Source organism: Cygnus atratus, chromosome 10 (genome assembly GCF_013377495.2).
Source record: "Cygnus atratus isolate AKBS03 ecotype Queensland, Australia chromosome 10, CAtr_DNAZoo_HiC_assembly, whole genome shotgun sequence".
Classification (NCBI taxonomy): Eukaryota; Metazoa; Chordata; class Aves; order Anseriformes; family Anatidae; genus Cygnus; species Cygnus atratus.
Genome location: NC_066371.1, coordinates 20,086,019 through 20,105,063, shown reverse-complemented (window position 1 = coordinate 20,105,063; position 19,045 = coordinate 20,086,019). Strand labels below are relative to the sequence as shown.

At 41.3% G+C, this 19,045-nt stretch overlaps 1 protein-coding gene across 1 annotated transcript in view; it reads right to left on the bottom strand.

Annotated features, from left to right (window-relative positions):
• The window catches only part of NINJ1 (ninjurin 1), a 39,807-nt gene extending 21,237 nt beyond the window's left edge, over positions 1-18,570 (bottom strand). The window contains exon 1 of the mRNA XM_035558202.2: positions 18,113-18,570. The gene's annotated coding sequence lies outside the window, so the exon portion shown is untranslated. The remainder of the gene's footprint in view (positions 1-18,112) is intronic.
• Positions 18,571-19,045: the final 475 nt, after the last annotated feature.

The window sequence follows — 19,045 nt, the reverse complement described above, 5'->3', positions numbered from 1 at the left end:
TTAGCAGTCTGTATTAGACTCCAGACCTTGGTCATGATTAAATGTTTTTATATTTTTAATTATTTTTTCAAAATTACTGTGACGACTATGTGACAGGCACAGAATGACACTAGAACACTAATGAAACCTAGCTGGAATAACAGAATGGCTATGATTCATATGTTTCTCATAATAGCTAGGAAGGATAAGTATTTGCATTAAAATTCCATATTTTTTTTTTGTTTTGTTTTTTTTTGTAACTAGGATTCATGTCCTCTGAGTGCTATTAACATAGAATCATAAAGGTTGGAAAAGACCTCCAAGATCGTCTGTTCCAACCACCCCCCTACCACCAATGTCACCCACTAAACCATGTCCCTAAGCGCCACATCCAACCTTTCCTTGAACACCCCCAGGGACGGTGATGCCACCACATCCCTGAGCAACCCGTCCCAACGCCTGACTGCTCTTTTTGAGAAGAAATGTCTCCTCATTTCCAGCCTAAACCTCCCCTGGCGCAACTTGAGGCCATTCTCTCTTGTTCTATCACTAGTTATCTGCGAGAAGAGGCCGACCCCCAGCTCCTCACAACTTCCATTCAGGTAGCTGTAGAGAGCAATAGGGTGTCCCTTGAACCTTCTCTTCTCCAGACTAAACAACCCCAGATCCCTCAGCCGCTCCTCATAAGACTTGTGATCCAGACCAAAGAGACAATCTGAAGAAGCCCAAAATAAAAAGTACATGGTACTACCTGATATTTGTGGTCACTATAAAAACAAGTCATTATGCAAAGTGGTACTTTTGAACTAGAACACAAGTTTAAGTAAACAAAGTGGCATTTGGTATAATCTCTCTATGGGAGAAACAGACTAGGAATTCAAAAATGTAAAATCAGGGAAGGGTCTGAGAAGAAGGGTGCTGGTAATGAAAAAATGAGACTGCCTGAGCTATTTGACATGAATATAGAGGTTGCAATTTCAAAAATGGTGTTTGATATCAGTTACAACTGCATCACCCTCCATATTCTCGCACCTCTCTCAGCACTCCCTACTTTATTTTACTGGCTTGTAAATTTATTATGTTCACGAAATTTTATTTCCTTGTTATGGCAGCTATCCTTAGAAGAAAAAAAAAAAAAAAAGCCTTTCTCTATACTGGAAATCCTGTAGTTTGTTTATTTCTTTTGGGAAGGGGTGAATGTGTGTTGTACGATTGCAATCACCACTTGGGATGAAAGCACTGCACATTACTTTGTGCTTTTTCTTCCTTTTTTGGTTTCCTGTTATTCTTCCAAGCCTTGCATTATACCCTCCAAAAACTGTGGTGTTTTAGAAATAATTTTAAAAATAAATACTTAATCCAAGCAGTTCTTGCTACAAATGCCTGACCTTTTGTGAGCTGAAAATGACAGTACAAAAATCGCTAGCTACTCATAGTATTTTATCTCTTCTTAGTTCATGACTCCTGGTAGGTGTGGAGTTTGGGAAACAAACTAATTTTGTAATTATTATTTTCACCTGAATTATTCATTTAGTTGTTTTCTTGTGTTCTCCTGTTCTACCTCCCTGCCTGATCCTTGCTCTTTGTGTTTATGTGAGCTACTCAGGAGTTGGGAGAAGATAGACAAAAAGGAGTTTCCATGTTGCTGTCTGTGAATGACAAGATGTAGTAGAGATACTCTCTGCCTAAGGGCAAAGATCTGTCCCACTTTCCATTTTCACAGAATAAATGAAGTTGGATGGATTGAAAACAAAACAAAACAATTTAACTTGAAGACAAAGCAAAGGATGGTTGCAGGGCCTGACAAATATCTAGTCTTGCAGCAGAACTGCAAAATTCCCTGCGTATTCCATTTATCTCTCTGAAATCAGTCTCTGCTTCTTGTGCTTCTGTCTGCTAGTTCCCAGCAAGGCAATCTTTAAATTTAAAATAACTTCAAAATGTATGTGAAAATGGTGCTTTTTTCCATTCTGAATGGTGCCTGTATGGAATTATTTCTCTGCAGTTGGATGTATCCAGTGATGTAACAGACACTGCAAGCTAATATTCTGTTGTCTATTTTGTGTCCAGGGGTCATGATACATAATTTAGATCTGACCTGTTGCATACCCTTTCTCTTTAATAGGTCTATATTTAAATGAACTATTAATTCTGTCAAACCATAAGGTGTTTTGCAGTATTTGTGTTACAAGACATAAAAACTGTACCTTACTCTGGAGCAACATTGGGCAGATGGAATGTCTGGTGTGATTATGGCTATTAAGCAGATATAGACTGCAAAAAAAGTTTAAATTAATGGTCTGGTCAAGGCTCCATATTGGAGAGAAAGAGGAAGAAGCTGACTTAGAACTAGTTTGGGTCATGGCTACAGCCACCTCTAATATTAGAGACAGCTGTGGATGCTGGAGTTGGTCAGACACATGTAAAAACATTTAGATAAGCTGAAAATTGTCAAAGAAAAGTTTTGATTTGAGATTTCAGTTGTAGCAATACAGCTACTGTGGCTACACAGTCAGAGAAGCAGGCTATTAGAAGATTTTAAGGGTCCATAAAAATGTCTGGGGAGGAGGGGGATACATTTGTGGGTGTCACACTGGCATGCCAGAAAGGCTTTCTGTAGTGTAGGCAGATAGCTAATTCTTTGCCACTTAAAAACAAACAAACAAATACATCCCCCAGAAAAACCCAGCAACAAAATGACCACAACATCAAAACAAACAAAACCAAAACCGAATCAACCAAAAAAAGCCAAATAAACAAACAAAACAACTAGTGGTCAATGACCTTTACATAAAACAGTGGTAAGGAGGTTTTTTGAATCCTTTTCTCTCAGGTCTGCTAAATAACAGGCTACTTAGATGGCAAGTTGCTGAAAGTGCTCCCAGGTAGTTTAAATTGCAGAATTCTGCCTGGCTGTCCCCAGGAACCAGGATACATGGATAGTTATGAAAATGTCAAGGTTTTGAAAGTGGCCTGGATATTTTGTATTACTAAGAGATTTCATGAAAAGCCAACGATCAAGGCATGTGATACTAGGTGGCATCCTTCACTTGTAGTCAGCAGGTTCTGGAATGACTTCAGGCCTTTTTGCTTATCACATAGAATTGGTTGTGGGCTTAATGCATGAATCCCCAGGGAAATCTCTGGCCATTGTTATTCAGAAGGTCAGATTTGGCAATTACCGTTGTTCATTTTGGATTTAAAATCTGTGAAACTAATGATGAAAAATATTTTTTCACTTAAGATCTGCTGGCTTGCTTGGCACGCACATACTTGAAAAAGGCTTTTTGGGAAAGAGAAGGTTTCAAGCAGCGCTGGACTCATGCCAAGAGGAAATGAGTAAGCTCCTACCTAGAAATATACAGAAGAATCTACGCAAATGCTTTAGCATGAAAATATAGATGTCTGGAGTTTGTGAAAATGTTCTGACCCATGATATACAAGTCAACAATACTCTTTTGGACTCCTTTTTGATACATTTAGAAATGTAAGGCAGTGCAGTCTCCCAGTGAAGAGCAAATGCCATCCCTTATGTAATCAGCTCTTCCATACTGTAGTGCGTACTTCCTTCGAGTGCTAGCACATTTCTGAGCAGGGCTTTGTATTCACAGCACACATAAAATTAGCTGTACACTCAAATAAATCTTAACTGCTCCATTCTGCTTCGTGCAAACAGATGTGCACGTAGTATAAAATGCTCTGTGTTTGTTTAAGCAGCTGTTGCAGATGTCCTACAGATGTTAGTGAGGCTGTGCCTGACGGGATTGGTGTTAGGGAGAAGAGGGCACTGGTGACCTTGGCCAGAAGGAGTGGCAGGGGAGTGGCTGTGGTACGGAGCTGCACTGGTGGGGGATCCCATCTGAACACAGAGTCCCAAGCGGTGGCACTGTCACCCGTCATCTGGGACTGGAAGAAACCTGCATGTGGTTAATGTTGCATTATTAATTACAAACCCTGTGTGGTTGCCCAGCCTGACCAGTGGAGCAAAAATCTGTGCTTTATAAAAATTATTGACATTCTTCCCTGGAGAGTCTGTTGTTTTTTTTATTTTGATTTTTTTATAATTTTTGGATGACTACAGTCACCTAGGTTTTTGGGGGCAGTGGTTCTGGTGCGCGCTTCCTGAGGAGGTCTGGCACTACTGGCCTAAGCCTTCCATTAACTCCATCCTGTGAGCACTGCTTCAATGTGTGCCTACATCTGGCTTTACTATAAGGTGATGGTACTCACTCTTCAAGAAGTGTTACCATACAACAGTATCTGAGAAATTAGTTTCAGACCTTTATTCCTATTTTGTATTTTAATTAGGAAATAAAGGTTGAATCTGGATAGAAGAGTAACGAGGAGGAAATAAAGCTCCTAATTTTTATCCTCAGTCATAACAACGTCATAATTTCTACGTTTTCAGGCTGAAATATCTTATCTTGGTCTATTGCTATATCTTAATTTCTTCTTTTTAAAGTTCCATTAAATCACTGCACCTTTTTTAACCCCGATATGTGTTTGTGTGTATACACAGTTCTATGATTAGAAAACACATCTTTTTGCAAAATTTGGCACAAAAAAATTTACAGCTAAAATGAGATGAGATGTGAAGTTGCAGCTGTGGCATTGTGAGGCTACTCCAAGAGTTCTGATGAGCTTGTACATTGTCTTTATGAAAACTGCTTGTGAAAATGTACTGCAATGTGCAATAATGCTTTAGTGTGGCTGGGAAAGTACCTAGCTAAGAAAAGCACGCATGTGTGAAGCTATGAAGATTACCTGCCTGCTGCAAAGTACACAAATAACGTGACTTGAGGTGGCGCTGTGATTTTAGAATCATAAACAGGTAATTAACCTAAGAGCTGCTGAATCTATATCTAGGTAAGGAATGTGAGAGATCGAGAATCCGTTACATCTAAATTTTCAAGCTGTTGTCATGGTTTTATCCTGGCCAACAGAATCTTCTTATCCTGAAATTCTTTTTATATATCTTATTATATTAAATAGATGGAGAATTATTTAAAAACCTTGACATGCAAACTCTGGGAATAATGTTTATTTTTTAAAGGCTGATTTTAATTTTTTTCATCAAATATATGTTCAGTGATGGGTCAGAGATGACACACTATCAGTAATACATTATAGAACAATGAGTTTCAAGAAAAAGGAAGCCTGCTGTATTTTCCAGAACTTGTCAGCAGAGCTGCTGCAGTGCTCTAAAAGAGAGGGTGGCAGGAGGTTGTCTGTAAACGTGAGAAGAGAATGCATCTCTCTGCAATGCCAGCTCTTTGTACAGGTATGAATCTGAATGTCTTTACTGAGGCAGGTATGCTCTACTCCTGCACTTGACATAAGTCTTGCTCAGGCTTACCAGCCACAGTAGGCCTCGATGTGACTGTTCCTTGGTCATGACCATGAACAAAGGAGGGGGCTGCCTTAAAGCAGGTACCCACTGAAATCCCTTATGGGGAAATGATGGATCACATAGGAGGCCAGGGACTGGATTACTGGTAGGGACTGGACTGCGTGGTAGGGAATCTGAGTTTGACTACGAGTCAATCACTTTGTCTTAAAAATACAGCAGCCAGAGAAACATGTGAGGTAGCTTTTCCCCAGCTCAGCTGTGGTTCAGGATCAACTGCAGTTACATCAGTAGCCTGAGCTCTGGGTACTGTACTTTCTGGGAGGTACCAGAATGATAGGCCTGGTGGAAAATACCAAAACTGCCTTGTCTGACCTGTAACCAGGATGGAAATGTGTCAATAAACAGTCAATCCTCTCATGGTCCTATAGACAGCAGTCCTATAAACAGCAGAACCCTGCAGTAAGTTTTGGGTGAACCTTGCCATTCCCGAACCTTTAACTAAGTCTCTGTTTCTACTGTAGCAAATCCTGTTGAAATCGTTGTGTTAAATTGGTTGATGATCAAATGCTGATTAAGTGCTGTTAAAAATCATACAATCTAACCTTGCTATTTATCATAAAGGTATAAAGTAAATCCTGAATTGCTGCTACATTAAAGTTTCGTAAAAGCAGTTCCATAACACTTACATAGCCTGTCAACCATAGGGTAAATAAGAGAAGAATCAGACCCTAAAACTGCTTCTGACAAAGCGTGAATCAATGAAAGGAATAATCTGGTTAAATGAAAAGGTCTCTTTATTTTGAGTCACTCCAAAATGTAATTCATAGAACAATGTACACTATTGAAATGTATTAAAAAAAAAAAAAAAGGAAAACAAAAAGAGCTGTTCAAAGGGCTGTTTTGTATCATGGACTCATGGTTTTAGGAGTAGTTTCCAGCTCACAGATGTACAGGGAGGGGAGGGACAGGAAAAAGGAAAGATTTCCTCCCACAGTCGAGCAGCTCTAGGGCTGCTATAGCAGTGGTGAGGTTCCTGAGGTCTTAAGGCACCCGTTGTGCAATGGGCGAGAGGAAAGAAGTGAGGATCAGAAAAATAGACTCTATCATTGAAGTCCATCCATAATGTATTTTACTAATTTTACTGTCTTTAAAAAAAAAAAAAAGAAAGAAAAAAGTGAGCCTTGCTAAATGTCACAGTCCTACAGCTGTCAGCCTCAGCCTTTTGAGCTCTTTGTTGCTGTAGGACTGTGACTATAAAAGCAGGGCTGTGCAGGGTGTAAGGACTGAGCCTGTTTGTTTTTGCTTGGACTGTCCCAAGACTGGCTTCATGTTCCACTGTGTGCAATGGGATAAGTTTGTGCATTCACATGTGAACATAAATACTGCAAAATAAGCTTCTTAGTGTGACTGCTGTATGCAATAAGGGAGACCACGCTCCTTTAGTGTGCAAACGGTGACACTGTTTTATTTGTTGAATGAAAATGGGTAATTATGGTTGGTTTTCCCAGTATTTCTGGAAGTCATATGTTCCTAGATTCATAGGATAATTCAGGTTGAAAGGGACCTCAGGAGGTCATCTAGTCTAATCTCTTGCTCAAAGTGGGATCAGCTGTAAGGTCAGACCACATTACTTAGGGCCTTACCCAGCCTGGTTTTAAAAACCTCTGCAGTTGGAGACCTTCTGGGCAACCTGTTCCATTGTTTGTCTGCTCTCGTGGTGAAACAGTTATTGCTGCTGTCTAGTCTGAATCTTTCTCATTTCCACTATTGTCTATTGTTTCTTGTCCTCCCACAGCGCACCACAGTGAAGTGCCTGGCTCTGTCTTCTTGGTGAGCTCTTTGTAGGCACCAGGAGGCCACTCCAAGGTCCTCTCCAAGCCTTCATGTTGAACAAGCCCGGTTTGCTCGGCCTTCCTCTCTCAGGGCAAGTGCTCCGGTCCCCTGACCATCCTGGTGGCACTATGTTGGACTCGCTCAGGTTTACTGTTATCTGTTGTGAACTGGGAGCCCAAACCTGGGTGCAAGTTGTTAAAGATGTGCTAATGAGTGCTGAGTGCTCAGGGGGATAATCACTTCCCACCATCTCTGGCCATGCTCCTGTTAATACTGGCCAGGATGTTGCTGGCCTTCTTTGCTGCCACAGCACACTGCTGGCTCCTGCTCATCAACATTTAGTACTTTTTCATAGTTTCTTTGTAATGACGATATTCCAACATACAAATTTACAAATATTAATTTACATCCCTTTCACATGGTCTTTTTGCCAGGTTCGTAGGCAGAAGTTTTTTGGTAAGCTGGGAATTGACAGTATAATAATGATTTATTTATATTTTTGGTTGGAGGAAGCTGAGAAATCTTTCAGTCTGTATCACTTAATAAGATATCTGCACTGCTCCTCTTGTGTCTTTATTACTGAGACACAGTTTAAAGTAACAGCAGGAAATCCCATCTCAAATGTGCATTTCAAGGCAACAAATCACTACGGAGGTCATTTTGCTTGACTTTCACTCAGCACCACTTAGTTTGCCCAGTAGCTTGTGGCTGAACCAAAGCATATATATAAGAAAACCTGTTTGTTTTGTTTAAGTCCGTGGCATTGCTTTTAAAACTGGCAATGAAGATACTCAACAGCTTTGGGAAGTTGTAAACAATCAGCCTATAGCCTAGACTAGACTGCAGCTATAAAATATGATACGTAAGGAATTTTTTTAATCTACTTGGACCTGAAAGTGCTGATTGCCTTCTGCAGAACCTGCAGATGCTTTCCCTCCACTGGTGATCTTCAATCACTCATTCCCCTCTGCAGTTACACTGAGTGTTATTGGCTGTCTGTAGAAACAGATTTATGTTGGTGTTTTACTGGCAGCCTATCAGAAATACATTGCAAACATTTCTTTTCTTTTGGTTCCTATTTCCAATAATATATGTACATGTAAGCCATTTGCTCTTCAGCGACCTGTTGCCTAAAGAAAGCAGCGCCATCTGGCTTTTTGTTTCTTCTACTGACTATTTGATGCAATAGATCAAAAAATTTCTAATATAGCCAGTTTACTAGCTCTGTTTTCACTTCATTAGGTGTTTGTGTTTGCAATTATTTCCCGCTGTTGGCTTTTCTTGTTTTATTTGCTGACTGACTTTTATATTCATCTTAAATCTTGATGGTTGCACAAGATGTGAGTAATCTTCCATGATTTAGAATATAATAATCAGGGAATTAAACCATAAGTCATTAACAGGTCATAAAATGAAGAAAAAAAATATAAAGAATATCATAATGTCAGTTACAAAGCCCACGGATATAAAAACTTATTTGAGTTTACAAGGAATTTGTCATAATTCGTTCATATTTGCTTTTCCTGTAAGCTTTGCGAGGCGCATAGGGAATGTATCTTTAGGGTAACTGCCCTATTAAGATGCATATTCTAATTTCAAAGGCTGAGTCACCTGGGACTCTTGAAAACTTTGTCTGCTTTTTTTTTTTTCTGTGTGTGTGTGTCAGTTTCTGCCATCTGCTCAGTTGCACTGTGAGCATCTCAGTTTAATGCTTGCATTACTCCCATGAAGAAGCTAAGTATCAGTCCAGTGTTGCAAACTGAAATACTGGTGTGCGGAGGGAGTGAACCAGAACTGATCAATAATGTTTTAAGTGCAGCAAAACATTTTAAATCCAAACCTGTGAATTTTAAAGGCTGTCAGCTGGAGATTAAAATCACTAGTTGTGCTTCTACCTAAAGTCAAGAACTGATCGTGCTGTGCAGCTTGATGCAGAAGCCTGCCTGAAATCTAAGGGCTGGTTAATTCATCTCCCTGAAGGCTCAGGGGCTGGAACCCTGTTCACCATGCACCCGGCTGCATGTGCAGCTTGCACTGGCAAGACTGGGGTCCTTGTACGGTGCCACTTCACTTCAGAACGTGGTCCTTAGAGGAGGTAAGGTGGCAGTTCTAGAGCTAAATTTGGAGTTTTTCTCAGAACTGGGAGAAACAAGGTCTAAGCCCAGCACAGAGCTGTTCACTGGGTGCTTTGGCAAGTGTAGGGAAACCCAACCCAAATCCCATTTTCTCTGATCCAGCAAATTCTTCCGGGAGTGGTGGCATGGCGTTATCATGAGAGGTGCTGAGCACCCCGACTAGCACAGTGTGAAACCCGTCGTTGCAGTCTGTGGGGCACAGGTTTGAACACAGCTAAGTATGCTAACAACTGCACTGCTGCAACGTGGGAGAGGAACACCTTTGCTTCTTTATTTTATAATGAAGCATTTCAGTCGTCTCTGTGAAAGAAAAGAGTCGCTCTGGTGTCTAGGTAATGGGTCTTAAATAAAATGGAGTGAATTCTTACTCCATCTGAGAGTGGAAGGAGGAAATGTGCTAGTTCAAAACGTGCAAGTTGGGCATACTGATGGAAGTGGGTCCCAAAACGAAACCTAGCATGCTGGCTACTTAGGTTGTCATTTTGATAGAAGAGCTGGGTACCAAGCACAGACTCCCCAGATTTCCTTTGGGATCAGGTGGTTCAGGATGAAGTGTTTCAGTATGTAACAGAGTGAATTGCATCTGGTTCCTAGGGGACCTTCATGTGACTCTAAGCACAGGCTACATCCACACTGGGAACAGAATCCAGGTGTCCTCATTTACAGTCCTGTGCCAATCCCTGTGGTGCAAGGAGAGCTGCTTTAAGGGCATGGATGCAGGCAGAATTTAATCCTTTGGGCTAGAACTGTCTCTGTTGTAGGACTGGATGTGAATCCCATCAGCGGTGCAGCTGGTTGCCAGGAGGTTTATCTGTGAAGCCCTAAATCTACCAATCAGCGTGATGGATTGTAAAAGGGTTACAATAAAAGGGGAAGTCATTAGTCCCTTCTGAGGATTTCCTTCTTGAGTACCACCAAATCATTTTTTCTGGCTTCATAAGCAGGCAGAAGGGGTGAGATGTGAATTTATCTTTCTCTCTGGCACTCCTTTTCTGCAGGATTGATACACAAACAAGAGGTAATCGATGACTGAGAGACAGGAAACATCCTAATGCTGGGGCCAGGGCAACCGTGGCTCAGATATTGCTGCGTGCTGCACTTCTAGAGACTTGGTTTTTATTTCAGAAGAGAAACTCTAATGGTAGTGTGTAAGAATAATGGATGCTTGCACCTACACGTGGGGCGATCTCAGAAACTTTTCAAAGGCATGACTGCTAGAGACTCAATGACCGGAACAGCAATTGGAAATGGTTAAAAAGAAATGTTTGACCAAGTAGGGGTTTCTGGATGAAGGCAAAAATAACCACCTTCACATTTTTAGGAAAATAAAACCTACAGTTTCAGCCTAGCTTAAAAACACTGCATTGTTTCATATCTGTGGTTTGTAACGATGAATTAGGGTGGTGAGTAGGAAAGCTCTGTTCTGGGCTCTCAGTCTGCCTATACCGTGTACTAGTCTCCCTGTTCTACAGCCCCGGTTTGTAGTATTGTCTAAATATTTAAACGGTTGTCAGCAATTAGGGTTAATCACTTTCTTGGTGAGTAACATTGTAAGGTTGTTCAGCAAATGCTTCTGCAGTGGTGCTGGCTATATGGAAGTGAAACATTTATTACTCTGAATATACAGCTTCTTAAACAGCTGCTATCAGGATAAATAAAAATATGAAAAAATAAAACTGCTCTGAAGTACTTAACTGCTGCTGATCTGTCAGCTGCCTGCCTAAAAAACATTATGCTAAAACCTAGCAAACCTAGCATGAGGATAAAATACGAGTGCTTAAAACAGGTGCTGTTTTCCAAACCAAGCAGCTCAAGTTATTGTATGGAAACCAAGGATTCAAATTTACCTCCATTTGAGGTACATTTCTTTGTTTTGGTGGTGGAGGCTTAAAAGGGACTATATAATTGGGTAAAATGTAAGAGAGGTGTGTATGAGTTAGCTTCTGAAGAGGTGGAAGAACAACAGGGCTGTTAGCAAACCAAGCTCTTGATGTCCATTCGCACTGAGAGGTGGGAGCAGTGTGCTGTCAAAGTGGCCTTGCAGGAACTGGTCATTCTCTGGTAACCTTAGGGCAAGCCTGGAGCAGAATTCACAGTTCTCGTCCTTCAAACACTCTCCACACTGCTGCCTGATGATATTTATCCATCTCATAAGGAAAGCGATGCAGAATAGAAATTACCACTAGTGCATCTGGTGAGTTATTGGAAACCAGCTTTGAGGATTTTGTTGTCATTATTGAAAATGCTCTATTTCGTTACATGAAATTTAATCCAGTAATTATATACAAAGCTTGCCTTTTGTTTTACCTGACTATCTATCCCACAATGTTTTTCTCTGTTTTTTATCTTTCTTTCTTTATAAACCTGTCATAAGCAGAAATGAAAGGGCGTCTTTGGTCGGTGGTCTGAGTAAGTTTGTCCTGATGCTGTTCAGGATAGAAAATGCATATTTACATTACCTTGCTGTAGTAACAAACCCAAGACATAACTTCCTTTATTTTTGAGTGGCGTACCTGACTGTAGATATTATGACTTTCCATTCAGGAAATTAATTGAATTTATAATTAAGGATAGTTACACAAGGCTTTCAAAAATATAACCCAACGGAGCCCAAATAACACAACTTAACCCAGAGTGTGTTGCAGATCCTTGGCCTGTTTTGATTCTTCGAAAGGATTTGGGAATGGCTGATAAAGGTGATTTGTTTGTTTAACTCTCACTTTCCACAAAGCTTTGAACAAAGGTGCCTCTCGAGCAGTTGGAGGAAGCAGCAGGATTGTGTTGTGAGTTAAACCCTGGCTAAGTAGCTGGAAACAAAGGAAGCCATAAAACTGTTTCTACAAGTAATACTGCATCAGCGCTGAGGTCCAGGGTACGGGCAGTTTAGGGGAGGGCATGGGGGAAGCTGCTGCCTTGCTGCCAGCAGAGCTGCCCCAGGAGCACGGGTGCAGCAGGGTGTGCAAGGCTTGTCCTGCTGCAGCACCGGCTGTGCCATCGCGTCAGGTGGGCTGTGGATAGCAAGCACAATGCACTGTTTGTATGCGGGGGCCATCTGATACCCTGATATTCCTGCCCTTACTGGTGTCTGCACCGAAACAAGGACGCTCTGAGTTCCCAGTGTGAGTTAAGAGCCAGAAATCAAGAGTATGTTAAAACCTGCCTTCAAAAATTATTCAAAGGGTTCAAAAGGCTTCTTATTAAAGGTAAATTGGGGCTGTAGACAGTGCATTTAAGGATGCTTTGGGTTAGTCTCTCAAAGTATGAATATAGCACACAATTGTAGGCTTTAGAACAGGTTTTCTCGTTGTGCAGCTGCAGAGACAGCAACTGAATTCAAAAAAGGAGAGTAAGATTAAAGAAGTCTTGTATCTATATATATGTTCAGGTTAAGAGATGGTCTTTGTTTTAGAAGTTTCATGGTATCTAGAGCCATTCTGTTCAAATAAAATTCAGAATAAAGTTGCTGTGGAAAGCAACTAGCCATTAGTGAAAAGTCCAACAGCCAGGCTATGGAAAAAGTTCTGAGTAAGTGCAGATATGCCTAACCGCTAACGCTGCTTCCCACTTTGCTATACAGTTTTATGGTGCCAGTGACTTAAGAAGCAGCCAGGCACATGACTGTGTCTTATCCCACTGGTATTTATACCGAGGCTTACCAAGGAGAGAGACAAATTGTCTCTCCCACCCAATATTTATATTCTAGTTAGGTAATACTGTAATATAGAAAATGGCTGTGTGTTCTGGCTGCCAGACAATATTCCTGGACCTGCTAATGCAATCCCACTGAAGCAGAGCGATCATTCCAATGCATCTTTAAAGAGACTTCTGATTTTTAAAGTGAAATAACTCATGGGGATGGAGCTGCTTCCAACATGACTTCCAAGAAGTAGATGTATGGGTGAGCATCTTGCTTATATTGCCTATGTACTGTGCATCTTTTATGATATGGGGAAGAGCACCTGTATTTTCATGAGCTGATCCAAACCTTGCTGAACTTGAACGAAATCCTGCAGTGAGCTTTTGCTGAATGCATGCAACATGAACCAAGACAGCAGTAAAGGATATAAAATGATGTTTGATTGTTTTAAAAAGGACATTTGTTACCTGCTGCATAATTTGCCTGTTTTATCTCTTTTGCCAGACCTCTTAATAGGCTTTAGGTTCTTAGGTTCCTTCTTCAGGTTTTCTGGGTATCACTGTCTTAGTTTATGTAGTCTGGGTTTCTCTTCTTAGCTAGTAGTCCTTTGCAGAAATAAAAATACACTAGCAGGAAGGAGAACCTGGCCGTTTCCAGAAGAAAAATATACTGCCTATGTCATACATCCCATCCACCTTCACAGCCTGAAAAAAAAAAGTCTGTATTGATTTTTTTTTTTTTAAGGCTGATAGTATTTAAGTAAAATATGTCTTGATATCTGCATCTTCCTCCTTGCCACTCACTGCTTTTCTGCTCTGTCTTCCTGTGATCTCTTTTCTATCCCCAGTGTTTTAACTACTCTTTAATCCTCTGGAGCATATTCAACAGTTTCTTTATGTGCATAGAGTGAACAATTCCTTTTTGTAGGCTCTGTGCAAATGTTTCCATCACAGCTTTTTGAGCACATGTGGTAGCTCACCATGGAGGGCAGAATTCTGTATTCCTTACAAAGTATTTGCTGTGTTAAGATGAGAGAGCTGCAGATTAAAGTAGCAAATCTATGCTTCCGTGACATACAGTGACTGTGGCATAGCCCTGCATGAGGGCTTGGTTATTTTTGGCCCATCTGAATTCCAGAGTAATGATTTTATAACTTTATCACATAGCCTATTTCATAGCAGCACCAGTGATGACTTTTTTTTTAATCAACAGTCCTGTGAAAAAAAGATTCATTGTATTGAAATAGGGTGTAAAGATGCTTACTGTGGGAAAAGCTCAAATTCTGCAGCCAACATGTGTATCATATTCTCTCTGCAGTTTTTAATATAAGCTTATTTTAATATTCAGATGAAAAATGGAAGTGCATAAGCACACCCTGAAGTTACATTATAACTCTCTGCAATCTTCCTTATTTATTTACAGCATTTATCATGTAAACAACTGTGTTGTCATAATTTCCTATGCTAGCATTTGTACAAATTAAATTTTAATTACCCAAGTATATCCTGAAATAGGAACGCACTGTGGAAGACATGCATACTGTGGGTGGCGGGTGAAAAACGAATACTCCGTCTTCGGTTCTGAAACAGCGCTTGCAGTCTGTGGCTGGATCCGTGCTGACATGGATATATTTACCCACTCAGTCGCCAGAGTGCATTCTAAGATCACAATGGTCTCTTCTGTTAACTGTTTGTGGGTTTTGTCTGACAACATGTTTAGTATTGGTGTGTGGAGATAGTGCTTCGAGGTGGAAATGCGCAGTCCTAGGCAATGTCCTGAGGGTCACATGGACAGATGTGGAAGTGGTGGAGTTTGTGGAGATAGAGCTGAGCAAACACCGACAGGGCCAAAGGCCTGGCGTGTGTCCTCCTCTGCAGGCTCCTTCCCCCCTTTGGTGGGGGATGCCCCATAGGTTCCAGCACCAGCGGCACAAGTGACAGCCAGTTCTAGTGGTGGGGCTCTTTCTGCTGACACTTGGGCTGGAAGGGTAAAGTCCTCCCCTTGCAGAGCTTTCCAAAACCTGGCTGCTGGAGGACAAGCTTCATGACCAGCGAGGGATTGATTCTCTCTGTTCAGACTGGAGCTGTAGGAAGCATCGGTGCAAGGGCTCGGTGGGTTCCTGGGAACCCTGCCCATGGGGAATGAACACCATCCACCTCAGGTATTCTATTCCATCATATAAAATTGATTTTGCCTTTGATTCAGGCAAAGGTTAGGTGTGTTCTTCATCGTTCTAGAACTGGGGTTTGAATTGAGCTTGGCAAAAATCCTAGTGCTCATGTGAGCGCTTCTCATCTCTGGGTGAGTACAGCAAGGTCCAGGGGACAAGACCATGCAAGTCCTTGGAAGAGATGAGGACATATCTCTTGGGGATAAATTCAGGTTGTCAATTAAAATTTAATGATAGCCTTTGGCAATATGAGAGCAAGGGTTGGATCTAAAGCTTTTGTTCGGTTCTATAAATAAATTAAAGCCAGAAGGTGCATTGGTCATCATCTGAAAGACAGCTTTTGCCAGTAAACATAGTCACACCGTATATTAGGTTATGGAATTATGAACACTGCTGTACAATGACAGAAAATTAAAACCTGGCTTTCAGTGCAGGTTTCATGTGGTTAATCTGCATAGCAGCTGAATGAACCCAAGTGAGAAGGTTGAATGTAATCGGCAGGAGCTGACTACCTGCGCTGCCACTGTTCTGCGTGGCAGGGGGTGAGGTGAGAGACGGCGCAGGGCTCTTTCCGGATCTCGGTAAGAAAGGCCTGACAACAAATAGCTTAATAAGCTAACTGCTTTAATAAGGCAGAATAAGAAGAGGAGTTATAGGAAGCTAATAAGTCTTAGGTCCCCTGAGATGCTGGGCACCCTGCGTTCGTGCAGCACTGGACAGAGCCCAGATGGATTTTCCCCCAGCACACCGAGCAGAGCAGCGCAGCCCCTGCCTGTGGAGAGAAGCTCTCTTGGGCATTCTAGCCAGTATATGATTTCTGTACAATAAAACAGCTCTATTGCTACAGGATGTTCTCATGAGAACTTCTTGTAGCACTTTCAGGTGAGGGCGAGGCCAGACAAGTGTGTAATTAGCAGCAGCATGTGGCAGCAGCTGGCAGGCTCCTCTGCTACAAAGAGTGGGGCTGAGTTTATCTTGAATCCAAGGGGTTTGTGCAGCACAGCACTGCCTGCACCCACTCAGGTTAAACCCATGTACATCACTAACTCCTGAACCTGCAATGGTCTTTCGGTCAGGATCAATGCTTTACACCCCTTGATCCACTCACAGTTTATCTTTCCCAAAGCTATGGTAAGTTACAGATTACATTAATTACATATAGGCTTCTCAAGCTCAAAGTATGAGGCTCAGCAGAGCAAACACGGCCTGTTCAAGATCATTGACTCCTCCATACAATGTCTTTCTTCTGCAAGGCTCCAATACAGTTACAGTGTGACACTGCAAGTGAAAAATCCATCTTAACATCTTTCGCTTAACGTCAGCTGCACAGAGCTCCATAGCCTACCTGCCTTACTCATCATTTCACACAGAACAAGCATGGAGAAATCCTGCAATAGGGCTGCCCCCCATCTGCTGCCCCCCCAACTCAACAAAACCAAACACACACACACACGAAAAAAACAATAAAATGTAAAGATGTGGTATGGCTTGGTAATCAGAGTGCCACTCCTGAGAGTATCCAGCACCAGCAGGCTTGTTGCTAGGCAAAAGCACAAAGGACTGCTGTAATAATGCTCCGAAGAGGAGCCTGTAGATTCAATTTTAAGAAAGCAGTTGAATTTCAGTAGAGACATTTACATATTTTGTTTGTAGAGCTGCTGTTTGATATTAATTTTGAAAGAGATCTATAATTTGCCTTGCCTGACTCTGGTGTTTTAACTATTGCCTGGCATTACATTTTTCCCCACTGCAATTAACATACATAACATTTCCTGTTTCTTTGGATTTTATGAAGACGATTGCTTTCAATATGATTACTGTGCCGTGTTTTTTCACAGTGAATATGTTCATCATCTTACAGAGTTAAACATGTGTTATTAAAATGTAATAACAGTAACATCGTGGAGTTATAATTACATTATAAAACCATTATCTGCACAAAATAATGGTACTTGAGGGACATGGTGAAGTGTACAGGTTTTTGCATCTTGAGGTTGTTTTACCACCACAACCGTGTCTTTCTTTCTGGGAATGTCATGAGACTTTTGCAGTGCTTAAATAGTGATGTGTAGTAGTAAGAAATCTTGAAAGGTAGAACCGTATTAAACTCTAAGTGACTTAATTTGAGCAGTTTGACCACCTTTTCTCAGTTATTGCTGGTGGCTGGAACCTCTTAACTGTTGAGGGCGTTAACCAGTAAATGAGTCTATGTTTGTACCCTGTACATGCATGCATATACAGACAACATGTATGTGTATGTGGGTGTAAATCCACCTGCAATACAGCCCTGTTAAGTGACTGGATGTCACCAGATTTTTTTGTTTCATTTTTCTCAGTGAGAGAGACACATGATAAAATCCTAATGCTGTCCCCTTACTAGCTGACCTTACTGGAGCTAGAATTTCAAACCAGGGATTTTAGCCCCCAGGCGAAAAGAAATATATTTTTAAAAATAAATAAATAAAAATCCCAACATTAGAAATGTAAGTAAGAATATATTTTTAAGATTGTTTATATATATTTTATATATATATATGTTTATATATTTATATTGTTTATATATATTTTTAAGATTATTTTTAAGTGTGTGTGTGTGTGTGTGTTCAAAGTCTGTCTAGCTGAGTTGTACAAAAGTTGTATAGCAAGAAGAGGATAAAACTTAGATATTCTTTGTTGAAATTTGTCTCTTTTTTATAGAAGATCTGAAATGTGGATGATGTGCTGGCACATGCTGCATGCTCTACAGACACCGAGCAGTGTCTTATTTCCTTGGTAGTGGCTGGTCCATTACTTGCCGTAGTACATCCTGATATCCCATATAAGTAGGCAGAATGAAAGGTATTTCATTTACATAGAGAATTAACGGCAGTAATTAGGAAATCAATGTATAAACTTCTTTATGTGAAAAGAAAAAAGTAACTGAAGACAAAATTAACTGCACATAATAGCATGAGTCAGATATCTCTAGGCAATTCCATAAGGATGGCTTCAGCATTTATATCACTTACCTCTGTGATGTCTCAGCCAGTTCTGGCATGCAGCTGAGGAAAGAATAGATTATTCTGCAACAAAATGAAGTTATTTGAAGAAATGTGGTCATTTAGTCATCTGTTTGTGTAGAGCTGGCTCAAAACTGATCTCAGCTGCTAGGCAAAGCTGGGCCTCAGGGAAGCTTCTGACAAAGGGGCTTGGGAGCGAGTCTGTGCCTTGCAATGGCCTGGGGACTGGGAATGCTGGGGCTGCTGCTGCTTTTCCTGCTTTACGAGCCTTCCTTGAGGGTGTCTGAAGACTTGATTAGCATCTCAGTCTGCTCTTCCCACAGCTCTTCCTCTGCAGCTGCTTCCCCTTCACATCCATTTCCTTCATGCACCAGGCTAGCCTTAGGTGTAGGCAAACCCCTCGAAGGGAACGAATGCTGTGCTGCTTTGTAGTGCCTTAGTAACTGCCTTCACTTAGAGCTGAGGCCGCTCCAACGCCTGAGTATTTATACAAAAATGTACGTTTGTGGCCTCTTATCTTCACCATACTTAGACAGGAGTTGCCCACAGCCATTGGTACCATGGAGCCTTGCTGCAAGGCTTGTAGGATAGCTTTCAGGCCATGATGCAAGTTTGCAACAGATTGCATCAGCCAGCATTACACATCGATATAACCCCATCAGAAGCCGTCAGCAGAGAGAAGGAAGCAATCTGGCAGCAACTGAGTTAGCACGGAGTGAAATGTGGGTGTCAGGCCAACCTGGAGGGCTGGAGTAACACACTGACATGACATGTGTTCATTTCTTCTGCAGTTTGTAAGGAAAGGAGAGAAAAAATGGTGGCCAAAGTATCCAGAGAGGCAAAAGCAAATGAGGAAAGACCAGTTTCTGCCATTCAACACGATGTCAGTGGTACTGCCTTGCAGAAAATCCTGTGTAAGACTTAAACAAACTGGGTGCACGT